The 12,238-nt window shown below is 40.3% G+C and overlaps 1 pseudogene across 1 annotated transcript; it reads right to left on the minus strand.

Moving 5' to 3' along the window:
* Nucleotides 1–11,344: 11,344 nt before the first annotated feature.
* LOC307057064 (protein cornichon homolog 1-like) lies at nt 11,345–11,778 on the minus strand (annotated as a pseudogene). The gene has a single exon. The product of its transcript is annotated as a protein cornichon homolog 1-like (transcript).
* Between the last annotated feature and the right edge of the window lie 460 nt (nt 11,779–12,238).

A 12,238-nucleotide genomic window follows, 5' to 3' on the forward strand; every position in this document is an offset into this window, starting at 1 on the left:
TGATGCTAAGGGATGAAAATTGGAAAAGACTGAAAATTGTTTTCAAAAACTGTCATCATCAAATGAACAGTACTTGTAGATGCTTCACTGCTGATAACAATCACAAGAACACTGGGATTATATATTGGGAAAATATCAGGGTGATTATAACTCTGAGGGAAGTTATCTTATTATTTGTGCTCTCTGACATATGACATAATATAATTATAGGCAGGGGCTACACTTCACCAAAATCATCAACTGGTTTAGTCAAGTTAGTCACTCATCAATCAGTACACATTTATTGAGCATTTGTATATGCCAGACTGTGTTAGGAAATAAGGACATAAGATGGATAAATGGATGAGATATTATCCCTACCTTCAGGGCCCTTACATTCTAGCAGGAAACAGACACACTAATAATGACAATATACTGTCTCTACAGAGTATAAATCAAGTGCGAGCAAAGCATGATAGAGGAGTGGGTTCATTCTATCCTAGGCTTCGGGGAAGGGAGAATCAGAGAAAGCTTCACAGAGGAGTTGAAATTAACTTGGACCTTAGAAATAAGGAGTCCTCAAGCATCAAACCAAGAAGGAGAAGATCAGGGAGAGGGATGAGCTGGAGCAGAGGCCTAGAGGCATGCAAGACCCAGAGGGTTCAAGGATAGCCTGGCGTTTGGGGTGACTGAAGCTTAAGTAGGGATTGGGAAGCACTTTACATGCCTGTGCCACGTTTGCGATTTGGCCTTTATCCTGTGCATGGTGAGGAGGCACTGGAGAATCTTAAGCAGAGAAATGACATAATTAGAATTAAAATTTTTAAAGATAACTGATAGTGATACAGGGAATGAATAGTTGGAAATAAAATGCTATGGGATCAGATGTCGTTTATGACCATCTCAGTTCCGGGAATACGAAATTTGGAGTTATCAGAATGAATGTGGGTATACGCTATAGCTAAAACCATGGGGATGATTGAGCTCACCAGTAAAAAAGTATAAAGAAGCAAGAAAAGGGACAACAGCAGTGTCAACCACTAATGGTGGGCGGGGCAGAGGAAGGCCGGCCATTGAAGGGGACTGAGAAAGGAGGCCAGAACTAGCAGTGATCTTGAATAAGGAAAGTGAATTTGCCGAAGGACCAGTTTGGGGTGGAGTGCCTAGTGTCAACAGTGCCTACTGGAGTGGGGCAGTAGAGAAAGGCCATTGAGCTGGTCATTAGCTGAACATCTGTGACTTTTGAAAGGGTAGTTGCAGTAAATGCTCGAGATAGAAGCCAGACTCTGGAGTTAAAGTGGAGGCATCAGAAATAGACTTTTCTTTTTCAGATACTTGGCTGGGAAGAGGAAGGAATGAGGTAAGTGTAAGAGAGGCGGGATGGAGGAAAGATTCTTTGGGGATGTCAAAAGCCTGAGTCTCTGGGCTAATAGGAAACTGCTAGTGAAGAAGAGATGCTGGAGGGGAAGAGAGAGTGAGGAGAGAATTGGAAAGAGAAAAACAGATGATACAAAGTCTTCAGATGGAGGCTAGGAGATGTAATCAGATGAAAGGATCAGCTCTGGAAATCCATCAGGTCACCGGGGAAAAAAGACCAGTCTAGCAAGTTACTTGACACAGCATGCCTGCATTTTAAAATGTTTCAGCCTGTTCTGTTGGACTTTTCAAGACAAAGCCATGGTGACCTATTTAGAAGCCAGTCAATAGAAATAGTGGCTTAAGATACTGTGGTTTTTTTGTGGGTTTTTTTTTTTTGCGGTACGCGGGCCTCTCACTGTTGCGGCCTCTCCCGTTGCGGAACACAGGCTCCGGACGCACCGGCTCAGCGGCCATGGCTCACGTGTACAGCCGCTCCGCGGCATGTGGGATCTTCCCGGACTGGGGCACGAACCCGTGTCCCCTGCATCGGCAGGCGGACTCTCAACCACTGCGCCACCAGGGAAGCCCGTGTGTTTTGTTTTTTTAAGTAAATCATCCTGGAAAATTTCAACAGTGCTTAGGAAAAATCTTCCCCCCCTTCTTTTTTTTTTTTCTTTCTTTCCCCTAACAGTTTTGATGTAACCATTGAAGTATTAAAAGCACATTGTTTGGGCTTCCCTGGTGGCGCAGTGGTTGAGAGTCCGCCTGCCGATGCAGGGGACACGGGTTCATGCCCCAGTCCGGGAAGATCCCACATGCCGCAGAGCGGCTGGGCCCGTGAGCCATGGCCACTGAGCCTGTGCGTCCGGAGCCTGTGCTCCACAACGGGAGAGGCCGCAACAGTGAGAGGCCCACGTACCGCAAAAAAAAAAAAAAAGCACATTGTTTTTTAATACTAATGAATACCTAAATAAAATATCCCGTGAATGAATACTTGCTATTTGTGGGGTGGAAAAATAAAGGCTTGCCAACAATGAAACAGAAAGGACATTGGGACTCCCAGACACGCACTCCCAGATCTCATGCCTTTGGGTCCTAACCAACACAGGTATTATGTCCTCTGTGTTTATGGACAAGGGACTCAAGCTGGAACTAGAAACAATTCCAAGTTGTTCCCATCTCCATCTAATATGGCACCTCCTCTTGGAAAAAAATGACAACCTGAACCATAAAAAGTGCAGACAAGCACTTTTATACAACTTGATATTGTGAATACTTCTGTCCATAATTATTCACAATGCAGGGCACCTAGGACATTGGCTATCCTCAGTTGTAATTCACAGTTCCAAAATAGACATCTGGTATGATACTAAATGAAGTAAGTCAGAGAAAGACAAATATCATATGATATCGCTTATATGCGGAATCTAAAAAAATGATACAAATGAACTTATTTACAAAACAGAAACAGACTCCCAAACTTAGAGAATGAATTTATGGTTACCCGGGGGAAGGATGGGGAGAGGGATAGATTGGGAGTTTGGGATTGATATGTACGCACTGCTATATTTAAAACAGATAACCAACAAGGACCTACTGTAGAGCACAGGGAACTCTGCTCAATATTCTGTAATAACCTAAATGGGAAAAGAATTTGAAAAAGAATTAAAAAATAAAAAACAAAAACAAAAGAGGCAGCTGGTCTTTTTCCATAAACTGTTTGCTACTTTTTAATCTTATCACTGACACCTACTAGGAAATAGCATAAATCCCACATATTTCTTCTTCCGGTTTGCAAATGTTCTTTTGGCTTCTTAAGATTATTTGGCTTCTCTATGGTTAACAGTTTGAGTTAAATTAAAATCTAATGGAATCAGGAATCAATTCCCAATTTATCTTATGATGGAATAAATACTTTAATAGGCTCAGTTTTTACCAAGAATGTGATAACAACTTTTAAAATTAAGTATAAGAATTTAGGAAATAAAAGGACTCTTTCCTGGCTATAAAGCACGAAGCTATGTTTAAAAATATATTAAGCTGATTCTTGGAAAGCCAGGGCTGACTACATATAGTCTACCCATAAGCAAAGAGGTATATTTATTTGACTACACAGTTTCCTTATGTAACTATAAGAACAAAATCTCTATGTCTTGTGTATTTTTAGGTAAACCAACATGTACGATACACAACAGTGCTATGTAACTGGGGAAAGTGTGTTAAGAGATTGCAGAGACCTGGCTGCCTGACTCCAAATACAGCATTTGAACTGCCATTTGAAGGGTTGGTAGAATTTCAATAAGACAAGAATTGAAGGAAGAAATGCCAGGTAGAATGGCAGAGGCAACACCAACAACAGAGAATTGAAATGTGCATGTTTTTAGTAATCCCACCAAAAAGTGATCTTCTCTCATCTGCTAAACTCTAAAATAATGGAAATGAAACAGTCCATACTCTCAAAGTTCTCATGGGACATGGGAAGAGCAGCATCAGCAACCTCACAATAATGTGTCCGTGTTTTCTGCCTTTAGGACACTTTGAGCAACCAGAGGAGAGAAGCTGGAGCTTTAGCTCAGTTAGAGGTTTGCATGTGGGCAGAGTAGGAAAAGAGGCATCCCAGTAGAAGGAGCAGCACACGCAAAGACACAGACATTCTTCCTGTAGTTTCTTTTTCTAATCATGTAAGTATGAGAAGAAGAAGAATAACATCTAACTCTTCACACTCAACTATTTGTCAGGTACAGGTATTGAAACCTCATTGAATCTTTAGATATCCTTCGGATGAAGGTATTATCTCCATTTAACAGATGAAGAAATTGAGATACAGGGGGTTAAGTAACTTGCCCAAGGTCACAGAGCCAGAAGGGAGGATTTCAACGCAGGGTGTCTGGCTCCAGAGCCCACATCCTCAACTGCAGTGTCACCACAGATAGCCCATGTGGTGAGGTCAAGGAAATGTGGGAGATTTTACTCTTACCAATTCTATAGTCGGAACAGCTGTATTTTTAAAGCCCTAAAAGTTATGCAGCAGGCAGCCAGTTTCAAACATGCATTGAGCCCTCAGAACATTCTACTTGAGACACTACCACCTGTGTCCCTGGGGCTCTTATAGTTTAGGCTGGAAATTGTGATGGACTGCTATCATGTTTTCTGCTCCAAACCTCCCTTGTCTTGAGAACTTGTCTCCCCACCCCCTTTCTTTTCAACCATGTGATCCCAGTGGGGGCTGCCATGATCTTACATGAGATGTTTGGACACCACTGATGGATCTAGAGGTGTGCCTATCTGGTCTTGACTGAACTAAAACTGAGAAGTGGGAGTTGGCGAATCTAGTGGCCAGAGCCATGAGATACAAGACTTGGCATCATCCGCCATGTGTTCTCAGCCACGTGATCTACAGCCGTTGAGGGCAAAACCAACAGGCAGAAAGAAACACAGCTGAGAGTTGGAGAGAGCAGGAATTCTGAGGGCATTTGAACGTCCAGATCCTATATTCCCTAAGGTCTAGCCACATATCCCCCCCGACCTGAATTTAGGTCATATAAGATAAAACTGTAGCCTTCCAAAACATTCACCTCTTTCTTAAACCAGCTGGAATTCTGCCACTTGCAATCAAAAAGGTCCTGAATAACACAAGCGTAAAGAATTAATTTCCATAAAAATACTCAGAAACTCTTTATAAACAACCTGCAAGCAGGGGCTGCTGTATCACTATGTAAAATATCATTGACATATACATAGTGGAAAAGGTTTGACCAAGGGACACTTTCTTTTTTTTTTTTTTTTTTTTTTTTTTGCGGTACGCGGACCTCTCACTGCTGTGGCCTCTCCCGTTGCGGAGCACAGGCTCCGGACGCGCAGGCTCAGCGGCCATGGCTCACGTGTACAGCCGCTCCGCGGCATGTGGGATCTTCCCGGACCGGGGCACGAACCCGTGTCCCCTGCATCGGCAGGCGGACTCTCAACCACTGCGCCACCAGGGAAGCCCAAGGGACACTTTCTTAAAGGTAGAGATTGGCAACAGATAACTTAGTTCATGTTGTCAAGTGATTCAGCTTCACCCACACTTATCGAGACCATCCCTCTTCTCTGACGCCAGAAATTTTAGGGCTAGGGGATCCTATGTGCTTTAAAACATGGCACCTCCCAAGTTTCCTGAGTACACAAAGAATCTGAAAGAGATGCATTTCTAAGTCAAATGGTACACAAGTTATGACTCCACAGTAAAGCAACTGATTTTTAAATAAATATACCAGAGTCTAAAGCCCAAATGTGTGCTTTTTCATTTAAAGCCATCAACCTAGGATCACACACTTGGTCTCTGAGGCTGCCATGTCTCAAAGCAGCATTGGAACTCCATTTGGGGGATGGCCTTCACAGCTTACCACCTATGCTCTAAATGTTCTTTTTTTTTTTTTACTTACTTATTTATTTATTTTTGGCTGTGTTGGGTCTTCGTTGCTGCACATGGGCTTTCTCTAGTTGCGGCAAGCAGGGGCTACTCTTTGTTGTGGTGTGCAGGCTTCTCATTGCAGTGGCTTCTCTTGTTGTAGAGCACGGGCTCTAGGGCGCGCGGCCTCCAATAGTTGTGGCGCATGGCTTAATTGCTCCACGGCATGTGGGATCTTCCCGGACCAGGGCTCGAACCCGTGTCTCCTACCTTGGCAGGCGGATTCTTAACCACTGTGCCACCAGGGAAGCCCCTCTAAATATTCTTAATGGTACCAAATATTTATCATTGGAGGCAGGTCTAGACTTTTGGAATGAGCCAAAATATTTGGAGCCAAGATTATTGATTAAGGTGAGTAATCCAGCTTAGAAAACTACTTGGCATCAGAAATAACACTTGAATATAAATATGGAGATAGATTTTTTCATTCATTATTGACAAACTGCTTCTGACAAGTGATTTTGCTCAGTTATATACTGTTATAATTTTATAATATAGTTTAACTACAAAATAAAATTTTAAAATCTTACTTTTATGGTTTATCTAATCAGATTCATAAATGAGAAGGAAAAATCTCCTCCCCCTAAGCCCAAGATCTGACAACAAGGGATGTGCCACCAAAAGTGTTTGGATGCATTATGCAAACTTGTTTTAAAAAAAAGATTACTTTGAATTTTACAGAATCTTCCATTCCAACCTCAACAATACTGAGTTATCTGGACTATCATCAAGCCCAAGGGGGACATTTATTACTTTGGGGGATGAGAAGGGACAATTCTTCACTCTAAATTCTTCTTTCTAAATGTGATAATTTTCTCTTTGAAAAATATAGCAGTTAAAATATATTTTTTTCATTTTTTGCCTTTTAAAAAGTTTCCTTCCTCTATAAGTTATTCTTTTGCCTACCTTATGAGGCCACGGAGTCTACTGAGGACTCCCCTAATGGTCCAGGAGACAAAGATCCTGGAGGATTGTCTTCATACTTCCAAAATCTTCTTTTTTTAATATATTCTCTGTGTTATAGATCACAAGGGTTACAAAGCAATCTCTCACATTTCCCAGAAAATAAATACATCTGATTTGGAAATTCTTACATCAGCAAGATTGTATATTATTTGTACCAGTTATCTCTTAAACAAATAAATAAAACCCCAGAAAATCTTTTTAAAACATCATTTCAAACAATACAAATAGAAATGTGACATGCATGGCATGGCTGTCCATTTTACTTGCACTGTTTTACTGTTTCATATTCTGAGCAAACAGAGAGGCTATTTTCCCCCAAGGGTTCAGGAGGGCATACGATTTCATTTCTACAGAAAATTGTTTCTCAAGATTTCAATCTTCTTCGCTGGAGATGACAAAACATAATATCAGAAACACTTAGGCTTTTTATCTACTATATTTTCAAAGGATAAATAAAAGCTCAGTATACGTTTAATTCAGGTAGATTCAGACTTAGGAATAGATCATATACATATTGCAAAATAGCTTTATAATGTAATAACATTTTAATTTTAAAATGTTTAAGAGAAGATCAATAGAAAAACTAAGCCCTTTAAAAATATTTTGCATTGTCACTCTTACTTTACTCAGGTAGCATTCTATTTTCTAAATCTTGAGGTTAATGAGACAAGAAATAAAAAATTAAATTGGATTTTTAGAAAAAGGGATTCAAATGGGCAGCATTCAGCTAAAGCTTCTTTTTCCTTTTTCTTTTTCTAATAGTGGTGAGCACTATTTTGGTTTTCAACCTCATTACACTTCTATTCATAGAGCATGGTATAAAAACTTTAAGCCTCAAATGTTTTAAATAAAACAAATCATGCATCGATGAAAAGAAGGCCATAATGGTTTTTTTTCTGTAGCTTGCCTAGTGCAGTTCGCAACTGGTCTCACAGCATTAGCTAAAGAATTCCCATTAGTATTAATATGCTCTTAAGTTCTAACTGTCCTATCATTTAAGCAATAATTTGAGGATCAATTCAATTTCATGGGAATTTCACTATCCCAGGCCAGCCCTGTGGCTTTGTGAGCAGAGAAATTTAGTTGTTGAGACACTGAAGTTTTCACAGTCTTTTGTGGAATAATTGAACACATACACACCCACCACACACATGTCATTAAACTAACATCTTGGATGAAACCAGTTATCAAATAAAGGTAGCTTCTGTGGTATGGATGCCCATCAGCTCCACACCTTTCTTCTCTTGGATCCTAGCTTGCCTGCAGACACCATAGTGAATAGGTCATCCAGGAAAATATCAGGGTTGGTCCCTGAAGAGATTTAAGAGACACTTAAGGAATACTTGAGTCCCTATTCCGTCCGGTTGCTGTCTTGGCTTAAGGCATTACCTCTGGAAGGTCTCTGATAACACAACCATTTCTGATCTGGGAGAATTAACAGGAACTCATTAGCAGGGTTCCCTACATGTAGTAAGAATATATGCTCATTGAATTGAAATAGCACCCATGAGATCACGTCCATGTAATCTGCCCAACCAGTAACAAGCGAAAGCATTACAGGACAGGGCGAGTCCTGAGTGCTGTGTGGGGGCCAGAGGAGAGAGCAGAAGATAAAAATCCCACCTGAAAATACAGAATTCTTATGTAACTGAAAAAGGTTTAGAAAGAGGTTTCATTGTATACCGAACAAACTATATTCTTGACACAAAAATTATTTTTACCGGTCGTGGGAAAGTTCAGAGAAGTCACCACTATAAGCCTAGGCAGCATTTTATATCTCATTCACTGGAAGTAGAAGAGGCTGAGGAATAAGAACATTGCACCAAGACTGATAGGTTGTGAGATTTCTGAACTTTGACACTAATAAACCCACAAAAACTTCAGCAAGTCTCCTGGCTGATCTTGGAACTTCCTCCTGTTACGTTCTTTATAGATAATCCTGCTCCAACCTTAGTTTAGCTTCCTAGGACAAACCCTGAACATGATCAGTTATAACAGCCATGCAACATGCATTAAGAAAATGAAATACAAGCTCTTCTACTATAAGATACATGCGTTTCAAATGATACTTACATTCTGCAAAATCACAGGATTTATAGGAAAAAAAAGTAGCAAACCACTCAAAACTTAAGCAACTTTATAATGAAAACACCAACACAGAGTATAATAAACCTAATAAAAATATTTTCAGTTTTTAAAAAAAAGTCGTGGGCCTTCCCTGGTGGCGCAGTGGTTGAGAGTCCGCCTGCCGATGCAGGGGACACAGGTTCGTGCCCCGGTCCGCGAAGATCCCACATGCCGCGGAGCGGCTGGGCCCGTGGGCCATGGCCGCTGAGCCTGTGCGTCCGGAGTCTGTGCTGGGCAACGGGAGAGGCCACAACGATGAGAGGCCCGCGTACCGAAAAAAAAAAAAAAAAAAAGTCGTTAACTTCCTAATTTAAAAGACTACTGCAAACACAGGAATTTTTATCTTTTTTTTTTTTTTTTTTTTTTTTTGCGGTACACGGGCCTCTCACTGCTGTGGCCTCTCCCGTTGCGGAGCACAGGCTCCGGACACGCAGGCTCAGCAACCATGGCTCATGGGCCCAGCCGCTCCGTGGCATGTGGGATCCTCCCGGACTGGGGCACGAACCCGCGTCCCCTGCATCGGCAGGCGGACTCTCAACCACTGCGCCACCAGGGAAGCCCTAATTTTTACTTTTTTTAAAAAAAAGATGTATATTTCACCACAATAAAGAGAGAGAGAGAGAGAAGACAGCTTGATGGAAGGGATGAAATGAAAGATAGAGGCTACTGATTTGAGAAGACAAGAGCCAAATACCCAAAGATCAGAGAGAACTACACACTCAGCACTTCTAAGACAAAGCACTTGGCCACACTGTTCACAGGTTGGTCTTCTCTTTAACTTAGTTTGGCTGTAGGTTCTATATTCTGTGTTCTTCTAGCTTCCTGCATTCAGCTGCTGTTGTTTGCTGATGCAAAACATTAATGATCTGAGGAAAATCATGTATGACCAACATGACTTCTGAGTTATACTGGCCTCATTCTCCTGATTACCAGCTGCATAAGAGCTAATTCCTGTTACAGAAACATACTACAGACTTCCCTGGAAAAGCTGTCATCCAAGTGTTGACATGGTATTTTCTGAGAACATAGAATACATCTGAGAATCCTATGCATTACTTCTTTAACCATCTAAAGGCAGAAGCCTGAACCAAATAACCTCCAAGCCCCATCTAGCTCTTCCATTTTAGGAATATTCAATTTTGGAGGCTCAAGAGCAATTTAATTTTTTTAATGATACATAAACGACAATAACAGTAGATGAAATAGATGTGGATGACAATAAATGTAGATACTAATTGGTAGGAGACCACTGCCCAATACCTTACGTGGAAGAGGAATTTTTCATAGTGTAATGATTTTGAAATTCCAACATAACAAGGGAGCTTAGTCAAACGAGAGGACAATTAATCAAGTCAGCCATCAGGGGTACCCATGATTTCGGGAAACAAGTGTCCAAGGTCTATCAGGGTTTTAGATCCAGGAAGGATCACTCTGTTTATAGCCCTTTGAAGACACACTCGTGGAAATCAAAATTTCCATTCTTTGAGATTATTCAACTAATGCATGACCAACAGGCTATACTCTAATCTGTTGCTTTTCACCAAAAGGATTTATCCAGGCCTCTTTTCTTTTTTTTTTAAAGTCTTAATTTCAGAGTTTTATTGTATTGCACTAAAGGAACAGCAGGACGGTTATACAATGTTCTCTCTCATTCAGTTCTGAAAACCTAAAGTACTTGCAAACTCTTAAGAATATCTTTACCACCAGATTAGAACACTAAGTATAATAACCAATTTCTTAATAAGTAATGTCTCACAAATTAAAACACATTTCAAATAGCTTTAAATGCATTCTTCACAAGTAAGTCAGCATATATTTTTGTATCATGTTCACTTATGCTTAAGAATTAAAGCAAGTATATTACTCTGGTGGAAATATGGGAAATCTCTCATCCATGCAATATACAGGGATAATATTTCAAGTCAAAGGGAAAAAAATCCCACTCATTTTTTTAATGCATCCATATATAATCACCTACATGATAGATGAGGAAACCCATGAAGTTTCCACAGGTCAGATATATATTTTCAATTCATCAGAAGCACCTGATATCTACAGCTAATTTACAATTAAATGGCATTTCAATAAAACCAAAATAAGCCCTACAACTTCTATAAACAAAAGCTTCCAATGGACTAAGGACAGTCAATAATTAATGCAGTCATTCAAGGGATTATGGCTGTTCCTTAAGGAGTGCAAGTTCAAACCCGTCAACACCAGAGGTATCATTTTATATTAATTTATACATAATTCCATTTAAATTCTTTATCCAAGTATAACATATGAAAACAGTCTTTCCACAAGCAAAAAATGCAGAAACATTTAAAAAATAAGGAGTCATTTTTTAAAGTAACTGATCAAATTCCATAGGCTACTCTTGGAAACCGGATATTGCTGGATAGAATCCCTTTGTTTGTTGGCTTTTTCATGCACTTAACTGAACCAGTTCTTGTGAGTGTTGTTCTAAGAGCTCACCAAAACATAGATCATGCCATATAGGTAGTAAAAAAATGCTAGAAGATAAAAAGCTAATTTGCACCATCCTTCTTTCTGACAATATGCTAGAATATCTGCATTCATGATGGTTGTAGTGTCATAGAGTCCTGGTCCACTCATCACTGGTCTACTCATATACCTCCAAATATGATATGACAAGAGGGGCATATTGAGACCCAGTGTAAGTCACTCTGCTGCACAAAGAAACATGACACAGAAGAAAGCATGGATGAGGTACTCTGGAAGGACAAGATGATTCAGCGTATTACACTGGTCTATAGGATTCCTGTAATCAGTCTTCAGCTATCAAATGCTATAATATGCCAAATGGCGAAGAAGATGAGTGCGGCAGTGAGCAGCAGCGCCAGCATGTAGCAGAAGGCCACGAACGTGAACACCATGGCCGGGGCAGACCTCTTTTCTGTAGGCTCTTCTTGAAGCTAAGCAGCTCACCCTTTTAATCTGCTTATTCAGCACAAAATATGAAACACAAAATAAAAGCAGTGGTTGACTTTCCATAACTGCCTTTTGTTTTAACTTGTTGGCCCCCTTTTGCCCTATTTGAATAGTAGTGTATCTCCTTCACATTCCAGTCTTAATGAGGTTAGTTACCTTGCATACCCAATGAGATTATACCTTATATAATAAATTCTCCTCTCTGAGATATATCTGAGAGGACAGCCTATTTAACTATTAAAAGGATTAACCTTTTAACTGAGAATGATTTTAAGGCTGGACACAATTTTCATGCTGAGCTTTCAATTACTTAAAGATGTCACCACTGCATACAGAGGTGTTTACATTTACATATACTAGTAGATCAGCCTTAAAAATAGCCACTCGTTAACTTTGCACAATGGC

Source organism: Hyperoodon ampullatus, assembly GCF_949752795.1.
Source record: "Hyperoodon ampullatus genome assembly, chromosome: 8".
NCBI lineage: Eukaryota > Metazoa > Chordata > Mammalia > Artiodactyla > Ziphiidae > Hyperoodon > Hyperoodon ampullatus.